A 19,039-nucleotide genomic window follows, 5' to 3' on the forward strand; every position below is an offset into this window, starting at 1 on the left:
AATAAAAAACTTTAATATTGAAGTCCTCTAGGAGACACCAAAATGTATCAATAGCCACGGACTTGGCATGTCTGCTGGGGAAAGATGCTGATATGAGTATATCAAATACAGAAGAAAGAACTTTGTTGCAGTCAAGAAACGTGAAAAAACATGAGGAGATCTGAAGACTGTTTTGCTATTAGTTGTGGTGGTGGTGATGTAGACTTTGGGGATAGCCCATCTGGTTTCCAGGGCAAATTGGGTATTACAGTTAAGTGTTTAAATGAAACTCAGAAGAGACTTTGAACTTTGGATTTCCAATATTGTTGAAACTACTGTAGCCTATGGGAGCTTTAGAAATAGGACTAAAAGACCCAACAACAACAACAAAAGAGAACTTTAGACTACTTTCCTTCATGAATATTGATACAAAATTATTCAGTAAAATTCTTGCAAACCAAATCAACGAACACACCAAATCAATCATTCAACATGATCAACTGGGCTTCATCACAGGGGTGCAGGGATCATTCAATATACTAAAATCCATCTTCTTAAACCACTATATAAACAAGTTCAAAGGGGGAAAAACACATGATCATTGCATTAGATGCTGAGAAACCATTTGACAAAATTTACCACCTCTTTGTGTTAAAAGTCTTGAAAAGATTGGTAGTTCAAGAAGCACACCTAAACATAGTAAAAGAAATGTACAAAAGCCAGGAGACAACATCAAAATAAATGGAGAGAAACTTAAAGCAATCCCACCAAGCTCTGGGACTAGACAAGGCTGCCTACTCTCTATATTTCTATTCAACACAGTACTCATATTTGTAACAAGAGGAAGGAGTTCAAAGGGATACAAATTGGAGAAGAAGAAGTCAAAAATATCACTATTTGCATGTCATATGGTACTATACATAAGTGAACCCAATAATTCCATGAAAGAACTCCTACAGCTGACAAACAACTTTGACAACATGGCTGGATATACAATTAACTCAAACAAATCAGTAGCCTTCTTCTACTCAAGGATAGACAGAGTGAGAAAGAAATTATGGAAGCAGCACCTTTCAGAAGAGTCACAAATAATACAAAATACTCTGGTGTGACTGTAACCAAGATCTGTATGACAGGAATTTCAAGTCTCTGAAGGGAGAAATCAAAGAAATTCTCAGAAGATGGAAAAATCGCCCATGTTCATGGCTTGGCAGTATTAATAGAGTAAAAATGCCCATGTTACCAAAGGCAATCTGCTGATTCAATGCAATCCCCACGAAAAGTCCAATTCAATCTTCGCAGAGATAGAAAGAGCAATTCTCAAATTCCTTTGCAGCAACAAAAACACAGGATGGGAAAGACTATTCATAAATTGTATTACAGGGCCATCATTATAGAATCTGCATAGTATTGGTACAGATACAGGCAGGTAGATCAGTGGAATAGATTTAAGAGCCAGAAATGAACCCATACACCTATGGTCACTTGGTCTTTGAAAAAGGAGCTAAAAAAATCCAGTTGGAAAAAAGACAGCACTTTCAATAAATGGTGGTGGATCAACTCGTGGTCAGCTTGTAGAATAATGCAAATCAATCCATTCTTATTGCTCTGTACAAAGCTCAAGTCCAAGTGGATAAAGGATCTCTACATGAAACCAGATACATTCCAACTGTGATACTATTCAAACTAAACGCTATTCAAGAAATGTTCAACATCCTTACTCATCAGGGAAATGCAAATCAAAACAGCCCTGAGATTCCACCTCACAATAGCATAATGGCTTAGATCAAAAATTCATGTGACATCAGATACTGGCAAGGATGTGGAGAAAATATAAGAAAAGGTTGGAAAGACCCTTGAACACCTAGGCACTGGGAAAAATTTCCTGACCAGTATATTTGGATTGTGCTCTAAGATTAATAACTGACACGCACATGTGTGTGTGTGTGTGTGTGTGTGTGTGTGTGTGTGTGTGTGTGTGTGTGAGAGAGAGAGAGAGAGAGAGAGAGAGAGAGAGAGAGAGAGAGAGAGAGAGAGAGAGAGAGAGATGGGGATGGGGGAAAGACACACCTAGACAAACATACAGGCACACACAAACAAAAACAACATACCTCACAAACACATGCATATACACACATATACAAGCAAACAAACAAGCAAAAACTAAAAACAATTTGCCACATTGTACAGGTCTTTAATATAGTGTCTGTGTCCTTCAACCACCCTCTTATTGGTCTGCCACTCATGCTGCCATATGACTGCTACTTGGTAACCCATCTTAGCCTTGGAGGCCCTGGGTCCATGCACTGCACCAGCAGGAAGCTTGTTTGGCCTTAACATTTTGTGGGCGCTGCTGTTGGCTTGCACTTTAAGGGTAACTTCCACTCCTGGAAAGCAGTGAGCTGAGAAGATCAACTGTAGTTAAGTGGAGATCATCTCATGTTAATGTGGTTTTTGATGATATCTCAAAGACTGATTGTTTTTGGCCCCTCTTCTACTTACTATCTGATAAAATCTCTGACTTTTTTTATTCAACATTTGCTTCTGAGCTTTGAGACTTTGATCATCTGTTTCCCAGCTGGAACTCTCTACATCAATCATTAAAATCATTTTTCAAAGCTTACTACAAAAAAGTTGGAATATGTATATAAGTGCAAAGAAGTTTAAACTTTGCACTAATCCACCCAGAAAGAGTTCTATCCCATGGCATGTACTTTTCCAGCTTTTGCTACACTGACACATGGACACGCACCATGCAAACACAGGTTTGCACACAAAGACACACAAACCAAAAACATGCACACACACAGAGATAGCATTCTTCCCACATATTAAATCAGACTTTTATATACTTATTTATTAATTTTATCAGTACATGTGCAGAGGTGTATATGCACAAGAACAGTTACATGTATGTGTTTGTACATGGGCACAGGAAGGTCAGTGAACAACCTTAGATGATATTCCTAAGAAGCTGTCCACCTTGTTTTCTGTAACACGTCACAGGTACAGAGCTCAGCAGGGAGTCCTGGCTGGTCTGCCAGTGATACCTGGAGTTCTTTACTTTCCCAGCTCTGGACTTACAACAGTGCAACACCATACTCAGCTTTAAGTGAATGGTTGACTTCTTTTTTTGTGTTTTGCATCAGACACTGTACTGACAGAGCTATTGATCCAGCCCTTCCACAATCTAGTCTTTTTTTTTTATTTATGTTTTTCACTTTTATGTGTATGAATGTTTTCCCACATATATGTATATATAAGAATGATATGCCCATCATAGCTAGAATAGGCGGAATCAGACTCCCTGAACCGAGAGTTTCATATGGCTGTGACTACAATGAGGGCATTGAAAATCGAGCTCAGGTCTTCTGGAAGAGCCATAATTACTCTTAACTGTTGATACATTTCTTTAGGGCCCTTAATAATATATTTTTTAATCAACATATTGTGACTATATTCCTATGTTAATACATGCATATTAAATGCTTTGTGCATATATTCATGTTTTGTTAATGATTTATTAATAAATTATGGAGGTTTGGGTTATTTCTATTTTTTCTCATAAAAAAAAGAACCCAATGCAGCAGAAAGCATTCCTGAGGCTAATTGTTGCATCCTTAATTATCTCCTGAGAACACATTTTCAGAAAAATTACAGCATCTAGGTGATCTCTGTCTTCTTATTAAAACAACTGTGAATAGAAAATACTTGGGAAAATTGCTCCTAAACTTAAAATGTATAGATGTTTCCTTATCATTGTTTCATAGGCAATATATTATAATACACATTTATTCAAAAATCAGCTCTATGCAGGTTATAAGTAATTATTCTGCTGTTTTGAAAAGGACTTGATCAGCCACAGAGATGTGTCTTAGACCCAATTTAACATCAATACTCTGGGCTTATTTCAGTGTCCACATTTGCTTCCCCAAATCACATTGCAAAGTGTGATTCATAAGCAATGTTGCATTGTTGTGCAACAGCACATCTGAGCTTATTTTGAGTTAAAATACACCATCTTATTGTTTTATTTTTTCTTTCATGGGTAACTAGTAATGCCATCTTCATTCCACATCTGTTTGTTTATCTGTATTTCTTCATTTGAATTTGTTCTTCTTGATGTATTTCTTATTTTCATTTATCCTTTATGCCTTATATCTTGTATATTAAACACATTCACCTCACTGCTTTATTTTTGTCCTCCTTTTTTTATTCTTTTTCCTTTCTCCCATTCTCCATTACTCTTTCAGCCAGGATTTTTGTTGTTAATTTCATATTATATACCCATGTATTTATGCAATCTAGGGACCAGGAATAAAAGAGAATATACAATATTCATCTTTCTGAGACTAGCATAATTTGTTTAATATGATTACCTATAGCTGCATTCATTTTTAAAAATGATATAACTTTGTTCTTTCTGGCTGAAGATATTTCATTTTGTGTATATTTCCCATTTAATGTATGGATTCTTTTGATTTTGGGCAGTGCTGGAAGAAATATTGATGGCAAAGTGTCTTGATGATGTGTTGACTTGGAATCTCAGGGCAAGTGAGTATAGCTGTGTCATTAGAAGGATCTATATTTAGTTTGCAGAAAAATATTTATTTTAATTTCTGTAGTGATTGGACCTGTTCACATTCTCAGTGTCAGTATATAAAGGTTAGAATTTTCTGTATAACTCTCTGGCATTTCTTGTTTAAATACCTACCACTTTTTTTTTTTTTTTTCTTTTTTTTTTTTTTTTTTTTTTGAGCTGGGGACCGAACCCAGGGCCTTACGCTTGCTAGGCAAGTGCTCTACCACTGAGCTAAATCCCCAACCCCAATACCTACCACTTTGATTTCGGGAAAGATGGAATTTACCTGGGGTAAGATTCAGATTTTTCTGGTAGCTAGATATCAAGGTTAGTGACAATTGTCCACTTCATAAAAAGATGAAGAGAAAGGCTTTCTGACTTATAGTCAGTTTTGGTTATAGAAACATGTCTGCAGAGCAGAATTGGGGCGTTGATCCCTTCCTGGGAGGAGTGTGACATTTGAAGAATACAGAGGGAGAACCATGAAGGTCCTGTCTAACTGTCTTCCCTTTCTTTTCCCACCATCAATCCAAGTGTCTTTTGAAAGATCCTGTTTATTTGTGTGAAATTATTGAAAAATTGAAAACAAAGGAACTGTGAAGATTTTAAGCATTGTCTGGCACAATGATTTCTGAAGGAACAAGAGGAGACATTAGGTCATACAAAATTTCTTTCAGGAGAACTGTGAATTTAAATCATAGTAGCAGAAATATGTTGCTTTTATGCTCTATGTTGTTGACATTTTGACCCAGATGCAGAAATATGGGTACAACTGCTTACATTAGAGCAAAATTGAGAACAGTTACCAGTTGATGCTACAGATTAACTGCAAAGAAAAATATACTCTTTAATAACTGAATGTTTTTTATCAACAATTTAAAGGAATGTAGTAGACAGGTAGTGGCATGACTCAGTGTTTGAGCTATCTTGTGCATCAGGATTTAGAAGTTGGAAGCCTCCATAAAATGCTGAAGGCATAATGGTTCAGTGCACTGGATAAAATTTACCCTTGTGTCATCCAAATACCTATCGTTCTGACCTCATAATGGTTTTCAATCTAAACTGTGCATTATAATGCTTATACTAAGAAACTCTTGTTTCAACTTTCTTAGGCAATTTTTACTATTCCTTGTATTGTCAATAAATGCTGATCACACAATAGCTGGGCAGAATAGAGAATAAGGTAGGACATTTTACTACCAGAGAAAAGAGAGGGGGATTCAAATCAGTCAGAAGGATGGAATAACTTCTTGTAGATACGAGGAACAAAAATAAATATTAACTGGATTTATCTATACGAAGCATCAGTACTAATGCAACACAAGGCAGATGATTTGTGTCTTGACAAAACCATGCTAACTTAAGATATAAAAAAGATTCTTTTAAAGTCTTTTTTGTTTCTTAGTGAACCTCTGAAGCTAATTTTAATAATGTTTAATTATATAACTAGGCTTAATGGAAACACATGTAAATATTTCTGTTATAACTTCTTATTTAATTTATCATTTGGATTTTTGTTTTCAGCCTGTTGTGACATTTTGAAAATGAAAGGCTGGAATACAGTGTAATCACTTCCCCTAAAAATGAATAAGAACTAGGAACAATGAAAATGAGTAGAGCAGAGAGAGCAGAAAAGAGCAGAGAGCAAAGCAAAGCAGAGAAAGCAGAGCAGAAAAGAGCAGAGAAGAGCTGAGCAGAGAAGAGCAGAGCAGAGGAAGCACAGCAGAGCAGAACAGAGCAGAACAGAGCAGAGCAGGGCAGAGGAAGCACAACAGAGCAGAGCAGGGCAGAGCAGAGCAGAGCAGAGCAGAGCAGAGTAGAGAGCAGAGCAGAGCAGAGGAGAGAAGAGGAGAGGAGAACAGAGGAGTGAGCAGAACAGAACAAGCAGAGCAGAGCAGTGCAGATTACAGGAGAACAGAGGAGAGAAAGCAGATCAGAGGAGAGAGCAGAATAGAACAAAGCAGTGCAGAATAGAGAGCAATAGTTTTTTTTTTTTTTTTTTCTCTTACCAAGAGACAGGTCTTTCTAAAAAGAGGACTACTTACTGACAACAACTAGGCAGGCTGTCTTTTACTAACAAGATCAGGGCTTTCTCACAGACATGAACTTCTTTCACTTAGTAATTGAAAGTTAGAAGCTTATTCTTTTTCTTAGCAATAAAGGTTGGAGGTTATTATTTTTATGCAGAATGAATGTTTTCTGTGTTTGCTTTCTCAATGAAACTTGCTTGTGGTGGGCTCTTGTTCCTCTAACAAATGTATATGTAGGTGTATGTATGTAAATATGTAAGTTGATTTAGCCCCCACCCCAAAAAATGTGAATGTGCCTGTGTTTATGCATGAATATATATGTTCCGTTGCATATATCCTGTGTAAAATCTTTGCTTTCTGAAATTATGGCTTTCTTTTCCTGTTTAACTAAAGTTAATTGCTGTCAGCCTCCTTTTTGAATGACCAGATAGAAGCAAGTCTTCTGAGCAAGAAAGAAGCCTTAACTATAAATTCTCCACCAAATTCCCTGCTACTATACAGCATATGATAATCACCAGAGATTAGCACTTATTCTAGCTCAGATCATTTAAATTAAGTTGTAAAGTTATAAAATAAGTAAGAGTTATATTTCCTGCAAGGCCAGAGAACATCTGTCTTTTGACTTGCATCCTGTGATGTGTACCTTAAGACCAGGAAAACCCCAAGCACTTGTCAGTAATTCACAGTTTTCATATACTCCTTAAGGCCCTTCCGAACCTGAGTTTCTATTTGCTACTATCAGATGTAAATGGGATGGAGGTGGTTGTTCCTTGGATATTAACTCTGCACCACACATTCTGTGATACTGACCTAATAATCCAATTACCAAGCATAGGTTTCTACATTCATGACTTTTATATCTTCCAGTGAGTCATTGTTATAGTGATGGTTCCGATTTGGGTAACACAATCATGGGAGGTCACTGTGTTCTAGCTTAGTTAAGGGTTCTAACTATGGTAGAGTCCAAAAGCAACTTGGGAGGGATGGTTTATTTTCTCTTCCAGGTCACAGTCCATTTATGAGAAATGTCAGGGCAGGAATTCAATGCAATAATTGAAGCACAAGCTATTGTGGAATATTGATTTCTGGTTTGTATCTTTTTGCTGACTCAGCTTGCTATCCTGAAATGCCCATTACTACTGGCCACTGATGGCCATTACCTATATGCATTACAACTCTGTGGTGAAAAAGCTTTCCTGTGGAAAAGTTGCATCTCTTAGGTAAAGGCTTCTCCAGTGGAGGTGTTACATTTCTTAGAGGAAAGTTTTCCCTAAAACATGGGTTAGTACTCTGAAGGGAATGATGCCTTGGCAGTTAAGAGACTAGGAATACCACAGTGACACCGTAAAACAAACCTTATACAAGAGCTTTATTGGGAACCATACTGGAGGGTGGCTACATATGATTGATGAGAAACAGCAGGTTAATGAGAAGGAAACAAACTTACATAGAGGAGGAGGTTTCCAGAAGGAAATTTCCAGGGTGCAGATATCTAGAGTGTGAATTGTTGAAATGTCATGTCTGGCGCTTGGAGCAAGCCAAGGTATTAGTGAGTTTTTGGTTCATGTATGAGGAGGTTGTTGGTTTGTTTGCTTTGTTTTTATTCCCACAGATGTTGACTCATACTATTTATCCTTTACAATGCCCTCAATGCCTTCCTACATCAATCATCAATCCGGACCCTGTGCACAGGCTTGCACACAGGCCACTTTGAGGGTGGCATTTTTTTTTTGTTATTGTTGTTGTGGTGGTGGTCCCTCCTCCAAAATGACTCTAGCTTGCAACAAATTAACACCTAATCAATTGGTTTATCACCCTATGAGCTCTTACTGAGTGCATAACTAAGAGATGGAGCCTGGCTTTTAAAGAAGTACATCCCTGAAGGCAATTATTTGGGAAGGGCTGTCTCCTGTCTTTTCCTGCTTCCTGCTTTTATGAGGAGGAGATCTGTCTTATCTGTCAGGCACTATCCTTTCTAATATATTATAGCTTACATCAGGCCCAAAAAATATGTTAGATGCCAACACACTGAAACCGTGAGCAAATTAAATCTGCTTTCTATTTGTTTTCTCATGTATTTGTACCAGTGAATGAAAAAAGTGTATGATTTTGCATATCTGCTGTTCGGCAACTAGAAAATAAAACTCTTTCACACCAACTTTACTGGAATGGCCAGTCTGAATACTGGTCCATCTGACTGCAAATGATTTTATTTCATTCACACTTTAATTGTTTTCCATTAAAATTACCCTGAAGGTATAAGAGAGTGAACAGATTAAATGCCATAAGAGGATGGTTACTACCTGAATTGCCATCAGAATATGGATACCCCTCAAAGCTACATCTTTTATCTCAAAAAATAATATCAACTTGGAATTCTGTTCTACATCTTTTTCACATAGATTCCTCATTATATTTTAGGACAGATTAAATGCTCCTGGAGAAAATGCATAATTGTGACGTGATTCTCAGTACCTATGCTGCTAACATAGAAGCCTACACATCTGTATCCTATAAGCATATCATTGCACAGACAGTTTGGCTAAAACACTAGAATTGACGATTAGTGTCCCCTGGGTTATTAATGTAAGCTGTTGCAAAAGACAATGATACATTTTGGCTATTAGTTGTCACTTTCTTGGCATTCCCAGGGAGATGAGTATTTTCTATGCCTAGTTTCCCAAGAGAACTTCCTGTAAGAATGTCACAAACAACAATGCATGTAGGAAACAGAATTGATTCTGAAGTCTTAAGGTGTGTTGCTTAAATGTTATTTTAAATACGACTCATTTTCTTTCACCTCATTATTACATATTATCATAAAAAGATTCTTAAAGGTAATTTACTTGTGACTACCATCTCAATCTATTGTTTTCAATATAAAGGACACACACATACATATTTATATACACACACACACACACAAACACACTCATACACTCATACACACAGACACACAGAGGCACAATATACCACACATTTGCCTGTACTCTGTATTTCTCTGGGTAAGTTACATTACATCTCTGGGCTCACTCTATTACTCAGTTATTGGAGGATGATTCATTTCCAATGTCCCATAAAGCTATGAAAGTATCTAGTTTTATAAGAATATTTCTTCTGCCCTAGGGACATCATTGTTTTCTTCATTCATTTATAAGCCAGATTTTTGACATTCCAAGTGGCTGGCTCTTATATTTCAGATGAACCACTTTATTCTCTGGGGTGTCCTCAATTGCTAAAAAACCTCATCCATCACATAGCAACCTTTTCTTCTGTGTGTAGTACATTCTTCACTTTTCCTTTCTGACACATAGGGTGTTCCTTTTGATCTGTGCTTTCACACCATGACAGAAATCTTAGCTTTGGGGGTATTTGCTAGCTATTTCCAATGAACTATTGTTTTTCTTTTTCTATTTATGACTATGTGCATGTATATACATGGTATTGTATATGTGAAGGTAGATAAGCATGCACATGTTTCCATGTCCATGTGCAGGTCACAAAATAACATTCCTTAGATTCTATCTATATATTTTTTTTTTGAGATAGAGACTTTAGTTGCTTGGACTTACTAGACAGTCAGGTTCTGGAATCCACCTATCTATTTCCACACAGCTGGGATTATAAGCAAGCACTTTACTAACTGTGTTAACTTCCTAGCTCACCCAATATTCTTGGCTTTTTACTCTTTAAACATTATGAATGGTCTTCCCAGGTTTTGGACAAATAAGAGTTATTTTTCCATGAAAGGGCAGTAGTTGTATGACAGAGCACTCTTTCCTCATTGTTAGACCCAGTTGCTTTTTGTTGGTGATAACTCTGAGTAACAAACCACTGTGTGTTTCTGCCTCCTATAAATACACCTTTAACAGTGTTGGAAGATCTCAGAATGATATGCAGACCCTTGTTATGGGATTATGATTTGGACAAATGGAGGGGTTGTAAACGAAGAGTAGTGAGGAGTGCCTTGTCTTAATTACATTTGTTACAGAACACCTTCTGGGTTGTAGGAACTAATTCCTTTTGACATTAATATGTGAAATGTTCCCTTCAGGTTCATGTGTTTGTAAATTAGGTGCCCAGTGGATGGTTCTATTTGGGAATGTTGTGGAAATTTTAGGAGTGAATTCTTGCTGAGAAAGTAGATTATATGTGAGCATTGACGTCTTATAGCTTGAGCCCACCCCTGAAAGTCTTCTCTATTGAAGATGCAGTATGACTGGATCCCTCTTCCTTCTGCCATGTGCCTTCCCCACCAGGATGAAAAGAAATGACACCATTTTTCTGTAAGTAAAATAAATTCTTCATCTGTGAATTGAATCTTGTGGAATATTTAATCAGAACATGTAAAACAAAGAGGGTACATTTGCTGAGATGGAGTTGCACTTTCAAAATTTGCCATTTTTTACCAAACATGAGGATGGGCTATAGATTTTGCATTTTACTTAAATTCTCATAGCTTAAAAATATAGATGGTATCATTCTTATTTTGATGAATGAAAAACAGCCATATTGTGTAGTTCTACTGTATTATTATCACATGCTTTAAAAATAAAGCATTATTGGCTATTTTGTTTATGTACCTTTCAAAAGTTTTTCCCTTCCCAATTTTTGCTTCAAAAATCCCCTATTGTACCACCCCTCCACCCTGCTCTTATGAGGGTGCTCTGACACCCACTCACCCATCCCCATCTCACCAGTCTCACATTCTTGTGATGACATCAAGTCATCACAGGACCAAAAATTTCCCTCCCACTGATGCCAGATAAGGCCATCCTTTGCTATATATGCCGCTGGAGCTATAGGTCCCTGCTTGTGTATTCTTTGTTGACGGTTTAATCCCTGGGAGCTCTGTGGGGACTGGGTGGTTGATATTGTTATTCTTCCTATGACGTCACAATCTCCTTCAGCTTCTGAAATTCTTCCCCTGGCTCCTTTATTGTGGTCCCTCTGCTTAGTGCTCAGTCAGATGGTTGACTGCAAGACCTCATACGTGTCAGTAAGGATTTGGCCTACCCTTTCAGGAGACATCCATATCAGGCTCCTATCAGCCCTTCTTGTCCTCAGCAATAGTGTCTGGATTTGGTGGCTGCATATAGGATAGATGCCCAGGTAGGGAAGTCCCTGTATGACCTTTCCTTTAGTCTCTGCTCCACAATTTGTCTGTGTATTTACATTAGAGAAGAGTAATTTGGGGCTAAAATAATGAGAGTCATGGATGGTCCCATCACTCAACAGGGGGTCATGCCTTAACACTGGATACTTCTCTACAGGTTCTCTCTCCCTTTTGTTGAGATTTCAGCTAATGTCTTTTTCTTTTTCCTTTTTCTTCTTTTCTCTTTTTTAAGTGTTGTGAATTCATACTTATGTGGAATATATATATATTCAACTCCTTATCCTTTCTCCTACTCTCAGAACTGCCGTCTAACTCCTCATTTTTTTAAGACAACTCACTCAGATGACAATTAACTGAGCATAACCAGAATGTATTATATCTAGATACATAACATTATCAAAGGATATATTTAATAAAAAAAAATAGAAAGACGTGAAAACCACATTGAGTTGAGTTAGTTTTGCACATACTTAAATAATGTGTAATTATTGGAGAATGAATATCTTATCAGGAACCACAACCCTGAAGGAAGTTCACTCTCCCTCCCTGAGAAGCTTTCAAATCTCAGTACCTCTTCAGTTAAGGAGGAACACTTCTGTGTTTATCATCCATTCATGTTGGAATGTTAAATAGCTTGATTTTGAATAGGCACTCACTGGTGCTCAGAATTCTTGAGCTCTTAAAACATTTCTGTCCCTGGTTCCAAAATGGTTCCTGATCATTGGAAGTAGCTATGTTATAGATGTCTCATTTAAGACTTAATACTACAAATTTGTTCATTTTGTACATGATAACTAGATATGAGCCTCTGTGTTAAGTAGAACCTACTTCATCTAGCAGTTGTTTACTACACACATGCTGAGAACATGAGTTGTTAAATTAGGTCTGAAAATCAAGCCCATTAACTGCAGAATCCTATCTCCTTTTTCTCTCAAGGCACTTGCTTTATTGTCCTGGTACTATATTGTCATTTCCACATTGTTGTGTGTCTTTTCCCAGGGCATATGTGAACAAACATCTATTTAACCTAGCTTAGGGCATTGCGGACAGTTCAGAGAAATTGTTCTCCTCAGGTTTAGTACCAATAAGTTTATTATGGGTACCTAAAGAAGCATGGGTGGTGACTCAGTGGTAACTGAATCATAAAAATGCTGATCCTTATATAGATAACAAATCACAAAAGGTATTCCACAAATCTTCCTGCAAGGTATTATAACCTTATACCAAACACTTACCATTTTAGAATATATTTTAAAAATTTTTATAATCTTGAGCACAGAAGTGTGAAGCTTGTAAGTTTTAGGAAATTCCTTAGTCTTTTAAGTTTTCTTTACTGCTTTCACTATATAGGCTTGGCTTACTTCTTCAGTTTTATAAGCTTCCTTCCTACTTCTACAAGAGAATATTTTGATTTGGAGGGGACAATACAGAATAGTATAGATAATTTCTACATTGTTGATACTTGAAACTTTTGTTTACTTATGTTTGCCAGTCTTCACTGTCTTCTGCTAATCCATTTTTTATGGTGGTTCAAAGTGCATATATGTATATCTATCAACTATCTATCTATCTATCTATCTATCTATCTATCTATAGATATAGATATAGATATAGATATACATACATACATACATACATATATACATACATATATAGACACTTACATCACACTGTGTGGTTTTGATGGATGAGTGTTCCCCTGGAGGGTTAATAAAATTATAAATGACCCAGAATAGACACATACTGTAAAATTTCCTACTTCTTCAAAGAATGATACTCCACAGTAAAATAGTATATAACGTCCGAGTATTTAATTCTGCCCAAATCCAGCATGCTGGAGTCTCCTACTACCAAGATGGACAGACTCTGAAGAGAGCTCCTAGGCATTTTAGAACCATGACTAGGGAGTGGTATTAGAAACTGTTGCTGAGGAATCCTGGGGTAGGTAGGCTTTGCCTTACTCTATCTCTAAGTACATTCCATTACTCTGGTATGGGGACTGGTTGGAAACAGATGAGCCAGTTTCCTTGCTTTAGGACAGGAGTTGGGGCATTTTCTGATAGCTTTGAAGTTGCTGCCTAACAGCCTGTGAAAGATCCCCAAAGAGAGACCCTTACTCAAGTCTCGGGAAGTCGCAGACTCCAGACACAGAGAGACCATTTTGGATGTAATATGCAAAGGCGAGGTTTATTACAGAGACCTATTACGGATATCTCCGGGCCGACACGTATCCCATGAAGGAGACAGAGGTGTCGACCCCGAGTGGCTGGGAGAAGGGCTTTTTAAAGGAAGAAGTCACAAGCTCCAGGAGATGGGGGGATGTCAGAGGGAAATACCAAAAATGTCACAAGGGGAAACTCTCAAAGTCACAGGATTGTCCTCATGATAGTGTTTTATGGTCAGCTAGTTCCTGGAGCAGGGCTATTGAGACTGGAGGAAGGTCAGGTCATCCTCATTGTTCCCAAAGTAGGCCTCTTCTTTGTCCTTTTGCTGTAAATGTTTGTTAGAGTTGATAAAGCTCCTGCACCTGATAAACATCTGGATAGGCTTTGCTCCAGCTCCCTGGAACGCTACCTGAAGGCCACAATGACTAGAACAGTATACAATAAGGACTTGGACAAACATCACAGGGTAGGACTCGTGTGAATGAGTCATTATCAGATGCCCTGGAATTTTTAATTTTCTTTTCTGTCTTAAGATGCCATCTTTCACCTGAATCCTGACTTTTTAGGCCTTTCCTTCTGAACTGCTAATTTGAAGCCTGTCATGGAGTCAAACAGTCTCATTAACATGACATTAGTTCTATTTCTGCTTTGAAAACTAAGAAGGCACTCCTTCCCACTTCATAATTTCTCTTGCATATTGGGAGCTTAGTCCTTCAAAATGTAAGGTATTTTGAGCTCTAGACTGTTCAATTGTGACACATCAAGAAGAACAAAATGAACCACAACAACACTGAACACCCTAAGAACCAGAGTTGCACTGTTATTGATGATTCTGGGGTGCAATAATCTGCACAGCTTCTCTATGCTGCAGGAAGAAGGCACCACACACACACTTCTAAAGCTATACCTGGAATTGTGGTCCAACTAGGTGAAGCCAATGGCTCATTTTCTGTGTTGTTCCATCCTTGACCATGCTCAACAAAGCATGTGAAAAAAAAAAGTTTTTGCTAACTGTTCTCTGGGTGGGCATTGCATGGAGGAAGATAGTTGCCGTTTTCATTCATCCCCGTTTAAACCCTTCTTGCATCTGTGTTCCAGAGTAAATGAGGTTGAAACTTTCACGCATCACCTCTCTTGTTAATTTACATTCAAATTATCCCCTCCTTGATTTGAGCTAAATATTTCCCTCTGAGAGTGTGAATTGGATATAGCTGTTGAAAGAGCCTCAGACAGAGGAGACTCTCGCTCCAATCCTGAGGACACCCATCACCCCACAAACATGTGGGACTCACATCTTGATGCAAAAGCAAGAGGTTTACTTTGGGATACCAAAGCATTGGGGGTCGACACGGTCCTCATGCAGGATGGATGTAAAGAGCCTTGAAGAGTAGAAATGTACAGCTTAAATAGTCCTTTATGATTGCACAGTTACATTAGCTCAATTATTTCAGTGCCAAGGATAACTGAATAGGCAAATATTTCTCATCCTGGAGTTTCTGGGACAATGTCGCAACCATATCAATGCAGCCATTTCAGTACCAAGGACGTCTGGCTTTATATATGTTTTCCCATCCTGGGGTTTCCAGGACAAGGACCAAGGATATCCGACTTGGCAGATGTTTCTCTCCTGGAGTTCCCAGGACAAGCCTATATCTATGTCAGCACAGCTATGTCAGTACCAAGGACATCTAACTTGATATAGGTTTTCCTGTCCTGAGGCACAATCTATAATGGTCAGTCAACTTCCTGAGGGTGTTTCCTGCCTTGTATTTTCCCTGCAGTAACCATCTGTTCTTATGGTCGAGAAACTTACTAGAGATTAGGTGGGAATGTGCTTTCTGTACTTTCTGGTCTATTGTGTAACTTCTAGAGGCTAAGCAAGGGTCAGCTTAAAAGATTTTCATTTTCAAGAAATGGCTGCCCTAATATCAGACGGGGCTCTTTCACTCTAAGGATGGAGAATGGATGATGGTGGTGAATATGGCTGGCATGAGTATTCTCACACCCAATCACACAGTGCCTTTCATGGTTTGTTTTTGCCCTAGTATTCTTTATATTGCAGAAATATCACTAGTTTTCTTTCAAATGGGTATTCTGCAATGTTGTGTTCCTACTGCCTAAAATAGCTCTCTGGTGCTTCAGCTACTGGTGTATAGAGGTCTGGCAGGTGTTTTTTGTTTATTTGTTTGTTTTTTGTTTTTGTTTTTTAATTTTAAGAATTACAGCCTCCAGGGACTCCTTCCAATGTGTGTAAATGGTCACCTGGCTGGCCCTTCCTGGATTTAGCTCTCCTTCAAGAAACATTTCTATACTACAATTGCCTTTTAATTAAGCCATCAATGTCTCTGGGATTTTAATGACCTTAATCTCATCATGAAAGATAAAAGGAGTCTATTGTTTTCATTAGGTGTTCTTCCCAATTTGAGATTGACAGATCTCTTAATGGAAATGAGTTCAATTGATTTGGGGACGAATGGGGATGTTTTTGTTAGTAATTCTATTTGTGCCTTAGGATATTGCTTCCTCCATTATTTCCTGTTTTGTTTGTTTTGTTCTGGTTTGGTTTGTTTCTTCATGAGCAGTTTTAAATAGTGTTTTATTCATAGTGTTGCCATCAAACTGCCTGGGCCTGATTGTTACTTGTGCAACTTGATTTTTATGACAAGGTCAAGGTAGTTAGTGCCACTGGGTATCAGTTTCCTCATCCCTTATATTTCCCTCTCTTGTCTTCTGTGTTTAGAATGTCCTTGAGTTCTCCTGATAAACTTCCTCATATTTTGACATCATAAACAAACCATTTCTCATCTTGTTTTTGTTCCTTTTTTTTCAAGACATAAAAATTTATTATTTATTTAATAAGTTATGTGGGTGTTCAAAGAGGTCACAGGAGGGCTTCAGAATTCCTATAGGTGGAGTTACCATCAGATATTGAGTTTTCTTTGTAGAATCTGGGAAACAAAATCAGATCCTCTGGTTGAACAGCAAGCATTCCTTGGGCTGTTTCTTCAGTCCATTTTTATTTTTCTAAGAATTTCATGAATAAAAGGGACATAAATAGTGGATACATATATTCTCATTACTGATTTGGTTCAATAGTTAAATATTTTGTTTCTATTTCATCACGTATTCTGAGGGGGCAAAAAAAAAAAAACTGAAAAGAAATACATGAGACTATTACAAGCAAAGTTGTACCAAAATATCTGAATCTTAGAAAATAGGAGAGTTTCTGGATCTATGAAACCCTAATTTCCAGCATTCATAGTCCTTCTGAAATACTAAACCAAACCAATTCTCATTACAACAAATTTTCTTTCATGGACACAGTACTAAGCAGATTCCTAATGACTTATCTTTATACTAAACCGGAGTGCAACTTTTAGCTTCTCTAGAGAAGCTTCTATTTACAGTACTAAGTAAAACGGAGACCCACAACTAGCCATGGTGCAAAGAATAAGAGAAGGCTCCTGAAAACCTGGTCCAGTGAATCAAAATGCCCTTATTTTATTGAAAATGTCTCTTTTCATAAATTCAGTAAACACAACACAACTAATGGCTTTAAACAGAAAGTGTGAAATATGATGAGAAATTTTATTTCTTAAAAAAACAAACAAAACACAGAATTGTTATAGGAATATCCTTTTGCTTTAACCTCAGTTGTGTGATGGGGGGCTACTTTAGACTGTCCACAGCACCTGACCATTATTTGTTTTGTGCTGCTGTAGCATGGAGTATGATTTTGACAGCAATGATTTTGACACACACTTTCTGCAAGTGTGTGAAATTTAACATTTTGGTCACTTTTGATCTAGAGCCTGGGTAGAAATGGCTGCCTGGCTGGTTTGTTGCTGGTTGTTTTATTTTGCTGTTTATCAAGTAGTGTGTGCAAAAAGATGAGAAGAAATTAGATATCATGACAATGAAAATCAAACTTGTCCCAAGAAACTCTATGCCCCTAATTAGGAGGAAGTAGTCTTAACACTATCTATTCCCCTCTAGCCTTCTTTCCCTCCTATCTAGTGTTGGGGATTTTTGAAGTTGGAATAGTGGTAGAGAAGGTTGGTAGGAAAATGAATGCACAAAGTAGACAAAGACATGTTACACTAGCCTACCAGATGTTTTTCAGATCTGGGAGTAATCCCTGCTTAGAAATCAAGGTTCATGGTGATTGATAATGATAATGATGCCTGAGGTATTCTTCTAGCTTCCATATTCACATGAATGCATACACACATCCACTCCCACACATTAATCTTCATTTCCCCACAGACAAGTATGTACACACATACATAAATTGGTAATACACTAGTCTTAATTTCTTAGTCTAAAATTTAAAAAATTGAGTTTGCTATTCTTGAACTGATATGGTTGTTTTGAAGTCTGTACATAGTCATGTCAATATCCAAATCGTCTTGGATCTATATCTGTTTATGACTTTTCGATTCACTCATGGTGTCTTGTAATTATAGTCTTTAAACAGAGGATGTGGATGTGTCTCTATGTGGATATATATGTATATGTAGGTGTCTGAAGTGGTAATAGGCATAGAGTCTTCTGACTTCTGTATCTATTTCTGACATTTTGGGTCATGCATGGTGTCTTGTTCTTATACTCTTTAAATTATGAAAGGATATATATATATATATATATATATATATATATATATATATATATATATATATATATGCCTGTAGTGGTAATAGGCATTGAGATTTTGTAGCACAAATTATACATGAAAATTCTTACCTGTTTATGTATGGGCCTTGAATTCCTGATTTTTTCCAGGGCATTTAACATGATGGGGTATTGAATTTTGTCAAATCCTTTCTTACAATCTAATGAGATGATCATGTGTTTGTTTTGTTTTGTTTTGTCCTTTGAGTTTCTTTATACAGACAATTATGTTGATAGATTTCTGTCTCTTTCTTAATGTTGATACTTAAGTGATTATACCCAGAATTCATACGCTAGAAAGCATAATCACCATGCCAATTGACCAACACATAATTAATTTGAAACCAGTCTGGCATATGTAGGAGACACTGTCTCAAAGCAAAGAAGCACTTGGAGGGGATGGTCTTCCCTCCCTGATTTCATTCACTGGAGACTTCCCTGAACTTCGCTAGAGGAACATTAAGCTTTCTTTCTTCTGAAAGATCCTTGAAGGGAG

Source organism: Rattus rattus, chromosome 1, assembly GCF_011064425.1.
Source record: "Rattus rattus isolate New Zealand chromosome 1, Rrattus_CSIRO_v1, whole genome shotgun sequence".
NCBI lineage: Eukaryota > Metazoa > Chordata > Mammalia > Rodentia > Muridae > Rattus > Rattus rattus.